General features: G+C 34.9%; 1 protein-coding gene and 1 long non-coding RNA gene across 2 annotated transcripts in view; one reads left to right on the top strand and one right to left on the bottom strand.

Annotated features, from left to right (window-relative positions):
• LOC141449565 (uncharacterized) overlaps positions 1-10776 on the top strand; it is a 101026-nt gene extending 90250 nt beyond the window's left edge. Inside the window, exon 3 of the long non-coding RNA XR_012455594.1 lies at positions 10424-10776. This is a non-coding gene — a long non-coding RNA (uncharacterized lncRNA). The remainder of the gene's footprint in view (positions 1-10423) is intronic.
• LOC141449560 (larval cuticle protein A3A-like) overlaps positions 1-18204 on the bottom strand; it is a 684900-nt gene that overhangs the window by 531603 nt on the left and 135093 nt on the right. The gene's annotated exons all lie outside the window — the stretch shown is intronic.

Here is an 18204-nt window from a genome sequence, read left to right as displayed (position 1 = left end):
ATTACTTTACTTTACTTACTTCTATAATAGATGGTACAAACTCAGTTGTCGTTCTATATTCAATGTCTAATCTCGGTAACGGATTTTATGTAGAGTTTTATTAAGGATTTCATTTATTTGGACTATTCGGAAGTAGAATCAAGCCTGCAAATAAGCATTACTTTATTTTAGAGATAAAAATACCATTTCGCTATTTATGTTATTTTTCAAATAAATAAAATAAAAAAATAATATTAATGTAAATCACATTGAAAACACATATCGTAATGTAACAGATATTAAATGCAATAAAGGTTTGCCAAAATTATTGTATACCATGTACCATGAAAATTAGATAGCATAAAATGGGAAAGATAGGGTTTATTCTTAGGACGAGGAGAAGGAAATCCCTAGGGCCGTGTAATGGAAAATCTTGGGGCTTGCCGGAGATAATTTGGTTGTTGTAGCACCAGAACTCGAGATATATATGTATACGTATTATATGTGGTAACTCGATTCGGTCATATTACTGTTAGAATGGGCTTGTCTTGTATGTGTTTTGAAGTTTGAAAGACTTTACACGTAGGAAGTACGAGGAAATATGCCAAGATAAATGCGCAAGTATGTGTTTATGGGTTTGTTCGTGAGTTAAGGGGTAAATCTTCGCCATAATGCAAGGTTCCTTTTTGTAACAAGTATTAGAATTGATAATTACTCTCGTAGGAGTTAAATAGAGAAGAAATTATCTTATTTCTCTCTCACATTGGTTGAAAGTTTGCTTTGAGTCATTAAATTAACTTGATTACACAATCCTTTCTTTGATGATTGATGGAGGCGACATCAAGGTTGCATTCTTACTTTCACTTTCTATAAAGAAGAAAACTATTGGAATCAGCAGTTTTCCATTTTTTAATTTTCCTTCAGAAATATCCATTTGTTGATCCTCTTAGTTCGAAGAAGAGGTTTTTATTTACAAATCGTGATGTGCTTGTACCCATCTTAACTCACAAAAAGAAAAACCAGGATTTGAAATTCAATATTTCGCTTAAGTACTACCCCAGGATGTCACAATAAGGTTTTGGCCAAATACGACACCCTTATTTAGATTACTTGGCAACTGGGAGGAAATCCCTACACTATCCAAAACCACTCTAAGTCCCATTGCTAAGCTGCAGCAGCAGTTCGAATCTTGGGCGGAAATCTAGTGCTAAACCTGAGCATCGATGTCACAGCTGTCCGAATACCCTGATAAACATATTTTGGGGCACCCGTATCAATTATTATGTTTTATGCGTAAACTTTTACGCAGATTTCAAATATGCGAGCGGATATTTTCGGTCTTATTATTTTTAAAGCCGTTTATTTATTTAGATAAAATATATAATAATCTTTCATAAGATGAATAAAGGTTTCGTTTTCGGCTTCACAAACTCCACAGGCCTTTGCAAGACATAAGCCTTATATTATAGAGCAGAGGTCGGCATCGCGGCGCCCGCGGGCGCCACTGCGCCCTTCAATAAATTTTAGTGCGCCCTTAAACTATTGTTAATTTAGACAAGAAATTCAAAACGTAAATTTTAAAATTCCTTGAATCTACTGTACGTCAACGGTGACGCGCTTACGCGTTGAACTGAAATGAACTGAGCAATCATGTCAGTAGTAGTCAGTACACAAGAGAGCATAGATCAAGAGAGTTTGTCACAGGTTTATGCCATCCCTATTATGGACTCATCGAAAAAAAAGAGTTCCCATATTGCTGATATGATTAGCGCAGTTAATTCTTTCAAATGTAAGTTGGAATTGTTAAAAGCGCATTTGTTGAAAAATTCCTTGTCTCACTTTCAAAATGTCAAACGAATAATTGAAAATTAATTTAAATTTGAGTGTTGATGAATTTGACACTACATCGTACATAAAAACCATTGATACATTAATAATCGAATTTTCGTCGAGATTTCAAGATTTTCTACCGTTAGAATCAGTAATTCCATTTTTCGTCAATCCATTTCCAAAATTTCAAATTATTTCGATGTTACTGACATGCAGGACTTAGAAATGGAAATAATTAATTTGCAAAATGATATTGTTTTAAAATCACATTACGTTGATAAATCAATTTGGAAATTAGTTACTGAGGAAAGTTTTCCTATTTTGAGAAAATGCGCTCTAAAAATATTTTCATACTGTGGAACTACCTATAATTGTGAAGCCCTTTTTTCAAATATGACATATTTAAAATCTAAATATCGATCACAGCTTACGGATGCACATTTAGATAACTGTTTAAGAGCGGGTAATTCGTCGTATATGATCGATTATGAAAAAATTGCAGATGATATGGCAACCCAAATATCCCATTAAAATAATTTTATATAAAAAATATGTCATTGCTCTTGCCACCATCTTTAATATACTTACAAACATTCTTCTGTATTTATTTAAGATTAATACTAACCTTGTTCTGTAATTAAATTTATAAATTATAAAATTAATAAATGAACATGTTTTATAAATATGAATATTATTTTTATATATTTGTTAGGTCAAAAAATAGTTGGCGCCCGCCATGAATTTTTAAATTAGTATTTCACTCTTTACATTAAAAACGTTGCCGACCTCTGTTATAGAGAGTTCTACACAGTGAGGGAACCAACCAAGGTAGCTGAGAGAGTTTTGTGAGGCCACCTCACTGTACAGATCACGGATGTATCTCGAATCTGTTGGCAGTGCTCAGTGCTCATACCAAACGATGAATACGGTGAAGCTGTTCACGGCCAGAAATCCGACATTCACGTTCACTCAACTTTAAGGATCGATTTTCTTGAATACAGCTACAGGCTTCATTTTCTTTAAATCAGTTTTCTTTTCAGAAGCGGTTTCAACGATATTTTTTCAACGACATACTTATTCACTTAAATGTCTATCAATTTCATTTAAAACTTTTTTCAGAATAATTATTTTAAAAGATTTAGTTGGAGGTAAAAAAAGGTTTGGTTATCAAGGAGGCACATCCAGAACTAGGTTTTGAAAGTGAAGATCTTCACGAGAAATGGCTTGGCCCAAAATTGCAATCTTAAAGTGCACTCACTAGAAAATGGAAGTAAAATTAGATTCTATGATGTGAATAAATTGCAATTAATTAAACAACTTTTCCACACTATTTTTTTTTAATAATGCACTTGAGAATATTACATTAATATGCGTTTATTCCCTTACAATGTCGTGTAAAATGTTTTGAAAGGAAAGAAACAGTATTTAAAAAATGTTCCTTTTGGGAAGAAAGATTCTATGTTGATGATACATTTATAAATAAGACGAAGCTTTTAATTAAGTACATCTTGTTTAATAAGTTTCCTTGTAATTTACAAGTGAGTTCGAGGTATGTACCTAATATCCAGCCAGTTAAAGCGATGCTGGAACACTAATTTAGGAAATGTTTCTTTCATTAAAAATGCCATCAAATGAAAATCAAATTTTAATTTAAAAATTTAAAAGCAATAAAGAACTTGGGCTTCAATTTAAAACACAAAATTACAATTGCTTCGCGAAGGAATTTAAATTCTTAAGTCAGAAAATATAATCCTTTTTTATGGAGATACAATATTAATGTTAGCAAACTGGAACTAATGAAAGTCACTTGATCTCAAGATAAGATTGGATTTCTTGAATTTTAAGATCTCACCAGCCGTTATGATGTCTGAAAAACTAATCATTCCAAATTCCAATCGTAATTCTGTGATGTCACATGCAAAGTACCTCTGAGAAACGTAGGCTTCCTGGCCAACCTCGTAGAACCTATCTAATTTGACAACAAATCAGACTACTTCATTGCGTGGTAACTTATAAAGACCCTTTAGAGAAACTCCAGGCCTAAACTGTCACCTAAACACCGTCTATTTCCTTGAGAAATGTGTCCTCAACCAAATTTTGCGTCAATACAGGCTTTTTATGAGGAAGTTCACAACACTCTCTAAGCCTAGGATAGACAAGATAGGCTACTTAGTGGTTTGAGGGAGAGTCTTAGGATTTGGAGCCTATGTTCCAGCCATTTTACAGCACAAATTCGGAAACAAAACTAAGTTTCGCCTATGTTTTGAGTTCTTTAAACACAAAAATTGAGTTTGTGAAATTAGACTGGGACCCTTATATTTCCTTATATATTATATTTTCCTTATATTTCTCATTAATGATTTTGGAAGGTAATGCTCACTCAGCAAGTATTTTATGGCATAACATATGTTGCATGCAGCCTAAAGTGTATCTAAGATTTGATACATCCAATCTTAAGCCAATAATGTGGCGTGGAGGCACGAAAAGCAAACAATCAGGGGTAAAAAAAAAAACTTTAAAATTATGCTTATTTGAAAAGAATCAATCATTTTCAATCAATTCAGTTTTGTCAAGATTTCGTATCATTTTGTGAACAATAAATTTTTCTTTTTAAGGAATTCTTGGATGATATCCCTCCTTATAGCCTGAGGTACTTTTCCGTCAGATCTCCTCGTTAAAGAAAATGATCTTCCTATATCCCGCTATATTTGTATCTCCATCATTGTTGTGCCTTGTACATGCCATGTAGATATTGATCAATTTGTGTACACAGAGTTTACTTTCTCTCTCAAACACTCACTTTGTTCTTCTGAACGGAAAATTACTCCATTTCTTACAAAGGAACCGCTTTAACTCAACAGGAAGCCAGCAGGATGTGCTATGTGGTTTTTTTGGAGAAAAGAGTTCTTCAACTCCTTGGCAAACGGTAATTTTAATGTTTAGGCCGTTAGTACACAGACCTTTCTTTATTCTAGAAGTACAAGCACTTCAGGTCCGCTACAAATACAGTCTCTTCAGGTCGCCACATCAAAAAGGCCCTTTGTGCCGCTTTACACCATTCAAACATTTTAGGCCACTAAATCATACCAAGCCGATATAAAGGTTATAATCTTTATCTTTTTGAACATTCAGCTAGAATTGAATCAACTAATTGTAAACCTTAGAATTAGCCAACAACCTTCAACTCACCAACTCCGTTCAAGTAGGGATTTTATTTATTCAATCAGTTTATTGCCGCCTATAGCCAATAGGCGTCGTATAGTACGCCACCGATCTGCAGATAATGTTATCTCGTTACAGAAAACTTTGTCCATCCTTGGAAAGTGAGCTGTAAAAAACTCCTAGGAAGAGAAAAATCAATGAGTTTGCAGCTGGACTCAAACCCGGATCTCTTTTTGGGAATCCATTGCCTAAATCTCTGAACTAATCCATTCCAGTAGTGTAAATGATTCTTTTTTTTTTTTTTTCTGTGCTCTTCATATTGTTGGTTGATGAGATTTGATGCTGGTTTTAGTTTTCCGCTTTGCTTTGTTTTGATTTGCTGCTAATTTTCGTCAAAAAAAACAAACAAAAAATCGATTAAATACGAACTGTTGAAAAGTTTCCATGCGACTCTTTTATTTTTTTAGATAGTTAATTTGACTAATTTTTTTTTTTTTTTGAATTTATTTTGTTATTTACAATCTGTATAATACACTATACAATAAGTAAATAGAGAGATAGAAGTGTAGAGGCTTGAAATGGAGGAGGAAAGAAACTGCCCAGCGGCAGCACTTTCTACAGGATATTAATTTTAAGCCTTCAGACTGCGAGGAAGTCGCGGGGCCACTGGCGATTCAGTCGGCGAGGAGTATTGTCAGGAATGTCAGAGGAGGCGAGAGACTGTACTAGAGGATTGGAGCTAGTCGAGAGAGTAGTGTGGAATTTTTGATATTTAGTCTTGGCTAATTGGTGTACGAAAGAGATGTTGAGGTCGTTGTGTAGAATGAGGTTAGTTACGTAGAAAGGAGTGTCAGCTATCTGTCGAAGTAGTTTTGATTGAAATGTCTGTACAGTCCGTATGTTTGTAGGTTTGGCTGAACCCCACAGCTCTAGTCCGTAAGTCCACATTGGTTTGAGGATAGTACTGTATATTAATCGTTTGAGTTCAATAGGTAATTTGGAGCGTCGTCCAAGAAGTCTGTAAAGTAGTTTCGCACGTTTTGTCATTGCTTGTCTTTTAAGTCTAGTGTGTGGGTTCCACGTGAGTCTCTTGTCTATGTAGAGCCCAAGGTAGCGCACCAGATCTGTATAAGGAAGAGGATTGCTGTTGAAGAGGACAGGTGGACAGGAGCCCCGCCGGAGAGTAAACGTGGCGTGCTGGCATTTCTGTGAGTTCATTTTAATCCGCCACTTCTTGGCCCAGGATTCTATTTTATGTAAGTGTGTCTGTAATTGTATGAAGCTGATGTAGGATGTGTACTTGTGGCTATCCCGCAAAGTTAGTGGAGAAATATGTATGCGCTTAATCCTAACTAATCCTAACCTAACCTTAATCTTATAAATTCAAAAAATATTCTATAACAGCTTTCCGCAACCTTTGGTGTCTATCCACCCAAAAATAAGAACAAAATTATTAGGCGACCAATGGGCGTTGGAGAAAACCATGATGCAAATGCAGCACAATTTCATCTTAAATGCATGTAACAATATTATACCAGTGCATACTAATGCCACTTCTGCTCCTGATTCACCTTCACTGATTTGTCTATTCTTGCTTCAATTGATGTAGTAACTGCAATCCTCACCATTAACGAAAACTAGCAATCAAACTTATACGAGTGTCGATTTCCAACTCACTACTAAGCGTCGCACTGGCGTTGCAAAACATGAGAGATACCTTCCATTTACTTTTTAAAGTGATTTATTTTAGTTGTAAAGATTTGAATAAATCTGAAGCTAGTTTCAGTAAAATTGGCTGTTCGTATACATAAGTCGCGACCCATTTCTAAACTCCCACGACGCAAAATTGAGTCGCGCTCCTATGGTTACGATCCGATGTTCTATGATATTTTATAAATTTCTGTACCATTTTTATCTGAGACCTTATTTCATTTATTGTTTAAAAAAAAAAAAAACTCCAAATGTCTAGAGGGTAAATGTTAGACACTATGAAAGGAAAATGTATACGTCAGAGGAAATTTCGATACATGAAAAGAAATGTGTTAAAAGAATGGCTGGGTAAAAGGTAATCAAATCATGTACGCTCATCTTTGACACTGTTAAAATAAACGTGTTTGGCTCCCGCCTGGCCTCCTTAAGGAAGGTGAAAAGTCACTAAGAAATAACAAAAAAAAAGTTACGGCCAAAGGAAGAAAGGGGTTCAATATAAAGAAGAAAGCAAAGAATGTCCTGTAGTTTTCCTTACCCATTTCCTTTTGTTTTCTTTTTGACTTGCGCAGTCACCCCGCTGGACCCACCTTCCACTATATCTACTACAATCACATTGTAGCTAACACGTTGGATGTTATGTTTTTTCTTTATCAATTTACCGATAACATTTTCTTTGTCACCTCACAAAATTACAGACAAATATAGAAACGGCTTTTATCAACAAAACAATTAACTTGAGCATTTTGGAGAGCAAATGTTTACAGAACTTGAATTTTTGTTTTTTATTTTCACTACATTCGATTAGTTAACACCCTTAAATTTACTTCGTACTTCCGCCTGGAATAATACGAGGGGCGTTTGAAAAGTCCGTGCAAAAATAAAAACTACTTAATTTTTTGGGGTAAACCTTTTTTATTTTTCAACATAGTCTCCTTTTAGGCTTATACACTTCGTCCAACGCTGCTCTAGTTTGTTGATCCCTTCCGAATAATAGGATTTGTCCAAGTCTGAAAAATAGCCATTCGTTTCTGCCTATTTCCATTAATTTTGCGACCACAACTGCTGAGGTGTGAGCTGGTGCGTTGTCGTGATGGAAAAGGACTTTTTTGTGGGCCAATCGTGTGCGTTTTTCTTGCAGCTCGGTTTTCAAACGGTCCAATAACGATGAATAATATGCACCTGTAATAGTTTTACTCTTTTCCAGATAGTCGATGAGGATTATTTCTTGCGAAACCCAAAAGACAGTCGCCATAATCTTTCCGGCCGAAGGAACGGTCTTCGCCTTTTTTGGCGAGATTCCCCCTTGGTAACCCATTGTTTAGATTGTTCTTTGGCCTCAGGAGTGTAGTGATGTATCCATGTTTCATCCACAGTGACGAAATGACGCTTAAAGTCCTGCGGATTCTTCTGGAACAGCTGCAAACCGTCCTTGCAACACTTCACACGATTTCGTTTTTGGTCAAGCGTGAGCAATCGCGGCACCCATCTTGCGGATAGCTTTGTCATGTCCAAATGTTGATGCAAAATATTATGTACCCGTTCATTCGAGATGCCCACAGCACTAGCAATCTCACGCACCTTCACTCTTCTGTCATCCATCACCATATCATGGATTTTATCAATGATTTCTGGAGTAGTAACCTCAACAGGGCGTCCAGAACGTTCAGCGTCACTTGTGCCCATATGGCCACTCCGAAAATTTTGAAACCACTTATAAACTGTTCTAATCGAAGGTGCAGAGTCACCGTAATGTTTATCAAGCTTCTCTTTAGTCTCCTCAGGCGTTTTGCCTTTCATAAAGTAGTGTTTAATCAACACACGAAATTCTTTTTCGTCCATTTTTTGAAAATCACTCGACTTCCTCGATTCAAACGAATGCCAAACACAAAGAAATAGACCGATCTGGCTGAAACTTGGTGCGTGTTCTTCCAAGAGGTGCTACTAACTAAACATAACCTCGATACGCGCCAGTAGTGCTATCTCTCTGACTTTGCACGGACTTTTCAAACGACCCTCGTACTTCTCTCCAGCATCTTACCTTAAGATAACAAATGAATTTACTAACTTTTCAGTACATACAGTACAACCTCGATTTATCGGCCCTGGGTTAACCGGTTACGGATTAACCGGGGTCATGTTGAGTCATCATAAGAACACTTGGATCGGCGCCGAAACAAAAGTTAATTTTCGGTGGCGACAGGAAAATGTTTTGTCTTCCAATGTAACATAATTGTAGGCGTGGCAGCAACTCTTTTGTACCTGATTTTCTTGAAGGGTCATTATTTTTTTCACGATAAGGACATTCCAACCAGTGACAAAGTTGTGCTTTTTAAATTGCGTACACTCATCAGAGAGTGGTCGTTTGATTAAAAAAAAAAAAAAAAAGCAAACACTTGAAAAGTATTTTTCAAAATGTTTAATAAAAGTAAAAATATGTATGTAAAAAATAAAAAGAAGGATTGCCGACTAAGATAGGAGTTGATCTCTGGGACGAAACAGTAATGTATTACTATGTAATACGGTGTATTCGGTTTAACCGGGATTTCAGTTTTCCTGGGTGGGTATAGCCGGAGGTCAGCCCGGTTAATCGAGGTTGTACTGCGGTTATATTGTCTTGCCACTGATTTAAAAAAAAAAAATCTTCGAAACATGCTATCCTTATTGGTGTTCTGCCAGTCTTGCATCTTCTCTTCATTCAATCGGGCAATGATGGGCATTACGAATCGCCAGTTCAGAAGGCGTCATTATCCAATTCATCCGTCTGTTCGTTCCCTCTAATGCCGCAGTAGGCTTTATGCCTAAAAGAAGTGGATTTCATGCCTAAGATTTAAAGAAGAAATTGACTTCTTATTTCTACAATCAAAAATAGATAATTGTGGAGTTCCTTGAAGAAATCAATTTGGCTCTTTGATTGTTTATGTACACTGAAAGGTTTGGCTGGTGATCGATTAATTCTTTATACATTTCCAGTGCCTTCAGGATCATCGCCATTCCTTTGGCCTAACGATTGAAACTACTTGCCACCAATTGTACGAGTAGCTTTTCTCCTTTTCATTTGGGCACCATACCGATGCCCACCAAAATAATCACGTTCTCAGCACTCTTCCATATTGATTTCATAATAAAGCAGTAGTTGTTCTTTCAGAAAGAAGTTTAAAGCACCTGATTCTCTCTTAGAAATACCGGGTTCGAATCTAGCTGTTTGCCCTCAGAATTTCTCTTCCTACGAGTCTTCGCAGCTCTCTGCCCAATAATGGACTATGGAAAAACACTTAACCTTAACACCCAAATTTGGAAATTTAGTCGCACATTTGATTCTTACTAATTATAGGTGATAAGATAGTACAAATTACTTTAATGGCAGCTTAAAAAGATGTCTGACCATCCCTTCTCAAACAACTGCCATAATCGACTTTCAAAGGGAAAAGGATACAAATCTGCAAATATGCAGCTAATACACCAAGTTTCAAGATGTTCGATTGAGCAGTATTTTTTGAAAAAAAATTATATACAAAAACTGCAAAATTTAGGTAATTAAGTGGTACTTACAGTCGATCGATTGGGACTAAAACTTTATTGAAAATTTTGTTTTTGAATTGTAGGTTTTACATACTAACGCACACGCACATTCCGTTTAGTAAAAACCACCTGTTCGGACTCAGGGGATCTATGTTGCTGCTATTCGCGGTAAAAACTCCAAATTGGTATGATTGGCATGATTACAATATCTCTTCCTATTTAGTGAAAGAAGAGGAAGTCTAAAGGAAACAGCTGGATTAAAACGACCAATCTTCACGTGACGCCATATTGTGTTCACTCACACTCTGCCACTGTGGGTTAAGTAAGAAGATAGGCAAATCTGCTACTCAAGAAGAATCAAGTTGGCAAACTTCTCTCACGACAATAATGCAAGTTTAAACATGTTTGTCAAGGGATTACTGCTTATGTTTACAAAGCGGATGGTAGAATTATTAAAGATTTTAATTAATGTTCATGTCATGTAACTTCATAAAAAGACATTTTTATGTTATAAATGATAAACTTATTTTCGAAATAAATTTGTATTTGCTTGGAGGATTTCCTTAACCTTTATTATTAATTTAAACTCAAAAAAAAATATAATTTTTTTTTCTTCTTATTTTTACTATGAATATTTCAATTGTACAGCTAGTGCAACAAGTAAGATAAAATGTACACAAAGTATGGACGTTTACTTAGCCCCAGCGCATATTCATTGACTTGATTTCTTGAACGGCGGCCATCCAGTGATGGCAACCATAGGCTCTTAAGACGTTAGGGAGTACTGACTTCTGATTGGATGAATGTGCTAACTGAATTGTATTATAAAATGGCGTCTTAATGTGACGCTTTTAAATGTGTGGTCTGCAAAAAGGCAGATATGTTAGGAAGTATTGTTTCTTGCAGCGGTAAATGTGGTATTTTCATTCATTTGCAGTGCCTAGAAATGAAACAAAGTGAAAGAAATGTAAATTCAAACAAAGTGATGGAAGAAGTAAAGGGTTTAAAAAGAAAAGGTTTATTTGACTTATTTTTTCGACCATCACTACAGAAATATTAAAAATCTCTTAAAATCAATTAACTTAAAAGCATCAAGTTGATAATATGAAAAATAAAAGAGTTGGTACAAAGAACGAAAAAGTAGTTCAGAGATTTGTAATCTGGATAACATAACCTCTCCACGGGGAAAGTATTCCAAAAATAAAAACATAAGAGAAAGTGGCACTGAAGAAAATGAAAGTAAGCCCTACAAACATGTAGGTTCATTTACGGAAAAACGGGAAACTTTAAATTAAAAGAAGTTGAACAAGGAAGTTCAATAAGAAAAATATCGTAGATAAAGTCATGGATAAAAGGTTTGCAGATCTACGTAGTTAAAGGAAGCGAAAACAAAAGTGAAGAGTGGAAGGTAGTGAAGCCTAAAAGAGCTGCAAAAAAGATAGTAAAAATAGGAAGTTCCGAAAATTCCAGAGATCAAATAGGTGTAAAGAAAGCCTGGTTACATCTTGGTAAATTGAAAGAAGGCACCAGCACCGAAGATGTTGAGTAGTTCATTAACAAATATTTTCCAAGTATAAATGTGATTCTGACAGCAGCATGAGAACGCCCTGCCATTGGAAGTCAAAACTGCCCAACAAAACGAGCTAAATATTCAAAGACCTCGCAGTATTAATTTTTTGTTTTCTTCTTTAATTTATAGCGCATCAACATTTCAGATCATTAGCGCTCGGAGCTTTTAACAGGGCTCGAACAGTGGTTCTTTCGTTACAGTCAACGCATTCCATTATCGGACAGTATGAAGCTCCTAGGAAGAGAAAATTTAAGAGCCAGCAGCTGGACTTTTAACTCTGGGTGTTTGCGTGGGTAGGCGCCAAGCCAATGTTAGTAGAACGGTGAGCTCACGAGTAGATAGACGGAGTCAATAGCTTGTTTATCATGTTCTGGCCATTCATGCGAATAGTTCTTTAGTTCCGTCTAGTTCTAATCATTGAAATCAAGAAGTTTCTAGTCAAACTAATATCTTGGAATTCGTTAAAGAATTGAGTTCATCATCTTTGAAATCAAAAATAGTGGGAGCCTTTTATATTTAGGTATTACGGTAGAGACATACTGATCATGCAGATTCTCGATTCTGAGATTTCACCATAAATACCAGTTACAAATCCGAAAAAGTGTTTCTTGCAAGTTGGCCCGTATTTGGAGGTTGCATGGCTGTGAACGGGCTTGTAAGCTTCACATCTCTCAAACAAACTCTCCTGTGATTACAGGAAGTCCAAATTTGATATTTTAAATCAGTATCACTGTGGGAAGGCCTCGGTTATAAGATTTTGGAAGAAAAAATCAGCCAATTCGAAGTGCCAATTTACTAAATCGACTTACAGTTATTTGAGGATTTGCATGAGAACTGTTTTTTCGACTCCCATTAAACATCATCAGCTCCAAGCTTTTTGTTTGATAGATTTAATCACGAAAACGCCACTGACAGCAGCCTTGGTGTAGAAGTGAAAGTTAAGCTACCCACTAAAGCATTGTTCATATGAAATGTACGCCTTTTATAATTATAATAAAAATTTAATTTGTAAATTGAAATTCAAAATTTGAAAAAAATCGGAAGAACAGAAATTCTAAGTAATTTTGTGGTTTGGGGCGTACTTTTTTGTTTTTTTGCTACTGCATAGTATGCAGTTGCATACATTAATGCAACAAGCAAAACTGTTAAACAATATAGAATTAGCATACATATTATACATATGCGCACATATTAGCGTGGCAACGTGAACGGCGACCGACATTGTTGGTAACCAAATTGGAAACAAAAAGATATTTGTGTTCGCGCCAATGTACACAAGTGGAAACTTCCAAAACAAAAAATTGGTTTAAGAGTGAACCTCAGAATTAGACTAACTACTGTTCCATTTCCTTTAATCCACTTTTATCATTAATCTGCCATGAACCATTCTCGATCAAAATATCCGAGATTTTCTGGAAAATAAGAACATTCTCCGAGAAGTATGATGGAAAATTGAGGGAAGGTTTGTATTCACGGTCTAATTAAAAGCAGAACAACTCTTTACTTGGTAAGAAGACGTTCTACCATGTGTTGAACGAGCAGAATTCTCTTGCCTCATTATGCGAACACTATAATAATACTCTCATAGCCTCCGAACGTGTAATTATTGTGTCGTTAGCTGTAAAGGTAGAGAGATATGATTGCTATATCATGTTCGCAGCCATTTATTTTGTTATAACTCCTTTTATACAATGGTGTATGTAAGCTTACGTCACTATTAATTGTTCCAAAGGATGGGTAGTATTTAATGAAGGATCTTTTAACTAGAAATATCTCCTCTCCTCACCAAGGTCTCTGTACAAAAACAGCTAGAGACCCTCTTCTTCTGCAATTTATATATAAACGGCTTGCCTGACAAGTGGATTCTGGCTTTCTACAAAGTGAAGCATTGTGTGATGAATGTCAAGAAACTCAGCGCTTTGACAAATAAGTTAGTTTATATCTGTCATTAATTCATTTTTTGTATTGATTGCACTAGAAATGTGAATTAATTACATCATGGCCCGGTGTATAACTAGTATAACTTTGAAAGTTATTTTTCCTTTATAACAAAAGTTCAAAGAATAATAACGTTAAAAAAAATAAAATTAATGATATTGACACAGAAATAAAGATAATAAAAAAAATAGTAAAAATAAATCATTAGAAGGATATGAAACTAATGAAACAGAATGTAACCTCTTAAATTCTGAAATGATAAAACTTCTCATTTTGACTGCTGGGCAACTGAAATTAGAAACTACCAGATTCAAGAAAGGCGGTTTAGTCCATTTCTAATAATTTTTACAAAAAAAGGAATCATATTTTTGGATTCAAAGGATCTAAAAACCGATTTTCGGGTACATAGTCAATATCAAAAAATTTGATACCTTTGCATAGTAAAAGGAAGTAAACAAATTATAAAACAAAATTTTAAAATAAAAAATTTGTGTCTAAAATAAATATAAAATTCGAGTGTAATGTTATTAAGTCATTTGGCGTCTGTTAAAATTTTCAAAAGCTATGCAATCTAATGTAACATGCACAATGCTCTCTCCTCGATTCTTAATTTCACTTATTATTAAGAAAATATGAGTATCTTTCGTTTCACTTCTTTCAATTTATTTACACTTAATTAAAAGTTTGTTTAAACTTTAAGGTCTGTGATAGTGCAATTTGCTTTATTAATTAACTTCCAGATGGTACAGTCACTAAAACAAATATCAGAATTTTGTTATTAATTGCAATAAAAATACTGTAGAATATAGCAAGATGAAAAGTGAATGTGGCATGGTAAGAAGAAATGTAAATAGTAGTCTGATTTCAAAGGGAAAGGGCAAGTTTGAGAAAGTGCCAGAGGAGGCAGGAAATTGAACGCGAACACTCTTGTAAAGTGGTAGGAGACTCGTTTGAACTTCAGCGAAACCCCCTTTTGCGCCTAGAAATCGTACAACCGTAGAGATAAATTTCTCCAGGGTCCGGAAATTTGTACCATCCTTTCTGCAGTAAGTTGTTGGAAAGTAAACGGCCGCCCACTGAGTCAAATATTTCCACACGAATGAATAAGAAATTAAAGGAGTTATTATTTATTTCCAGAAGTTATTTTTAAAAGGATTGTTCGTGTAAGTAGTCGAAGAAAGCCAGTTGGAATTACGACAGATACATGCGTATCTGCATCAATTCAGTTGTAAACAATTTTCGCTTGGGCTGTATAACTTGTGTTGCATAACTAGAAGTGATACTGTTTATAGAATGAACTCAAAGAACATTAGCTAAATATTAATTAATTACCAAATTGTGCTGTTAAAAAAAAAATTAAAGTAAAATAAAATTAATACTAATATAAACAAATCCAGTTTAAAATTCCACTTGTGCAGAATGTACTGTGCTTTCAAAGGTGCCTCCTAAGATATAGAGAGCAGTTGATAACCTCCTTTGAAGGCACAATCTGCGTAAAGAGCATTATTTGATAAATTAAGGAATAAGTTTCATCCTTTAAATGAAAGATCACTTAAATACGTGGCAGGAGGTTTCCATTTTTTTTTGGTAATTAAACGCAACTCTCCCAAAATTACGAAATAATTATTAAACCTTCTTGTTTGTAACAGATGTAAAATTAATTTTTAGCTATTTTGGGTATGCTTGAAAACATCTAAAGCTCTTAACATTTGATTTTTCTTAGAAAAACTCTAGGAAAACGACTTATTTCCCGATATTAAGAAAAAATACTAGCTTTACTGCCTTGGCAATATTTTCAGTAGAAAGGAGATGAAAAAATACATAAAAATGACCTATCGCGCGCTTTTCTTTCTCTTTGATAACAAGTTAAAAAAATTGAAATATAATTAATAAATACCAGATTTTGAAATGGCCTAACACCTTTAATTTTAAAGATATCGAATTGCGGTTTCCGGTTTCTTTCATAACTTATTAAACTCTTTAAAATTGGGTATATGAAAATGGGGGTCAACTCCAAACCCTCATTTTTGGTTGCGCGTCTGCCACATTTGCGGACAGGAATCTAAGATCGTCACATATTCTGATACTAGAGGTGACGGGCAACAAATTTTTCCGCTACCATTTTTTGCCCAGATTAACCGTTTAAGCATCAAATACATTTGAGCCATCTTAAAATGAACACCCTTTATAGTTATAGATAATGATGAAGGTAAAAAGAAAAAAAAAATTAAAGAATAAATGGTAACAACAAAAGTAATTCTAGATCAAATACATAAAGAGAATGAGTAGTATAAAGTAATTTAAGATAGTAAAAACAAAATGGACAAAAAAAATTTCTGGAATTGAACCTGTTGAAGGGAAAGATTATGATATTGCGAAAACTAATCAGGAAGAGGAATTTTTTGAAAGAATGACCAAAAGCTAACAAAGGAAAGAAAACAACAAATAGAATAACGGATTTATATTGTTGAAAGCATCTAGTTCCGACTGGCAAAATGCATTATAGTGTCCAATGCAACACACTTATTTTATACAGGCTTTGTATGTAACGAAATAAATCCACATTCAATACCGAAAAAAGTATGGAATTCAAAAGCCGCACATTGATAGAACGATTGAGATGAAAAAAATCAATTTGCTAAATAAATGCGACCATTTTATCGTAAAGGAATCCAGATAATTATTAAAACCTGTTACAGAACTGCGATTATGGAATCTGGTGACAGTGTAGATATGTGAACATTAAATAAAAGTAGACGTTTTAGCAGAACTAGGAAAGCCTTCAGCTGGAGAATAAGTAAATCCGCAAGTTGTAAGTAGGCGGGGTACCGCTTTACTAAACAGGCTGTTAAGATTAGTTCGCTTGTGTGCTTCGCTAAGATTTCAGCTTCTGCAAGAAACTTGCTAGTACATCGCCAGTCTTTGCTAGCGCAGTGCTTGTTGCTGGTTTTACTGTTTGGTCTTGTGACTCTTCCCGCAGTTTCCATCGAGTGTTCATGACAAGGCGTGTCTTCTTAGTCCAAAACTATGGCAACTCCTACATCACTCTTGACTGTTCCGCTCTAGAGTATAATCTACGGCTAACCTCTCTCAATTATTTTAATTAATTTAGCGCTGAGTAAGAATGCAACAATGCTTCTGCAAAAAAAATGTATTAATTAAGCAAGTATAAAATGTGTGGCTGGAACAGTTATGTTAGAATTTTAATTTTGCAGTAAATGTTTGAGCATTCATTGCATTAATAGCTAACGGCGAAAATTTAAAGGCTCACAATTTGTTAAAGATTTTTAATAAAAATAATAATCTAAACATTACTATTAGAAATTAAACAAAGGGTTTTCGAGAAAAGATTTGAGAAAAGAAAAAGTAGCATCAACATCTGAGGTGCCCGAAGCTTTTTTCAGTGTTCTCTCGTACAAAAATAGCCATCACCGGACAGTGAACTGTAAGAAGCTCCTAGGTAGAAAAAATCTAAAGGTCAGCGATTCGAACCCGGGGCCTCCGCGTGGGAATACAATACGCTAACCGCATAGCTAATCCCTTCCCTCAGAATTAATATTATTATTAAATTAATATGTATAAAACAATTAGGAAAACAATACATTTTCCCGGATATCTTGTAGGAAAACTCCAAGGTCACTATCGAAAAATAGTTTAATAATTTTTCCCAGAACAAAAAGAGATAATGCACATTGCAGTTCGGACATTCAAAATAACCCTTTTAAATCTTCAAAATCATGCTCTAGTAGCTGTGTTTGGAATATACCTCCCCCCTCTAAAACTAAAATCGTCGTATAATACCAGTGTGGAGGAAGTCTCAAGATTTCGTTTTGCTGGAATCCTCTACACTGTAACGACTGAGTCAGATCATGCTAGTAGGTGCTTCACTCGCAGAAAGGTCTAGCAATAGAAAGAATGGTAAGATTTGTCTTAGAAAACCTAAAATGAAAGCAGGTCTAAGTGACTTTTCCAGGCAATTCTTTAGAAAACCTAAAATGAAAGCAGGTCTAAGTGACTATTCCAGGCAATTCTAAGTTCAAATCCAAAAAAGATAATTTCTTCCTCTAGGAGGAATTGCCGAATTCTAGAGCCTGGTCATCACCTAACAGATTGGATACTTTTTTTTGTGTTTATAAATATATTATAGGGTGAAGGGACCAGTAATTGACTGCTTAAGAAAAAATTCGAGTTTAAGGTAGAATAACTTCCGTTATTTTGGCTCCAGGTGTAGGTTGTAAAATTGTACCGCTCCAGTAGGATGTATTTTATTTTATTAATATTTTAAAAGCAGTAAATTCGATCTTTATGTCAACCAAAAATGATTTTTTTTGGAAGTATGTCAATGACCCAGTAATTGACATACCGAATTTTCGGTGGAACCAGTGTTTGACATGGGGTGGGACCAGTAATTGACATACAAATATATTCATGAAACGACATAAGATATGCATTCAAAATCACTTTTAAATCTAAATAAATCACTTAAATCACCTAAA

This window comes from Rhodnius prolixus, unplaced genomic scaffold (genome assembly GCF_049639745.1).
Source record: "Rhodnius prolixus isolate KJV_2025 unplaced genomic scaffold, Rpr scaffold_2, whole genome shotgun sequence".
NCBI lineage: Eukaryota > Metazoa > Arthropoda > Insecta > Hemiptera > Reduviidae > Rhodnius > Rhodnius prolixus.
Note: the sequence above shows the minus strand (reverse complement) of the source record. Positions and strands in the feature narration are given on the sequence as shown.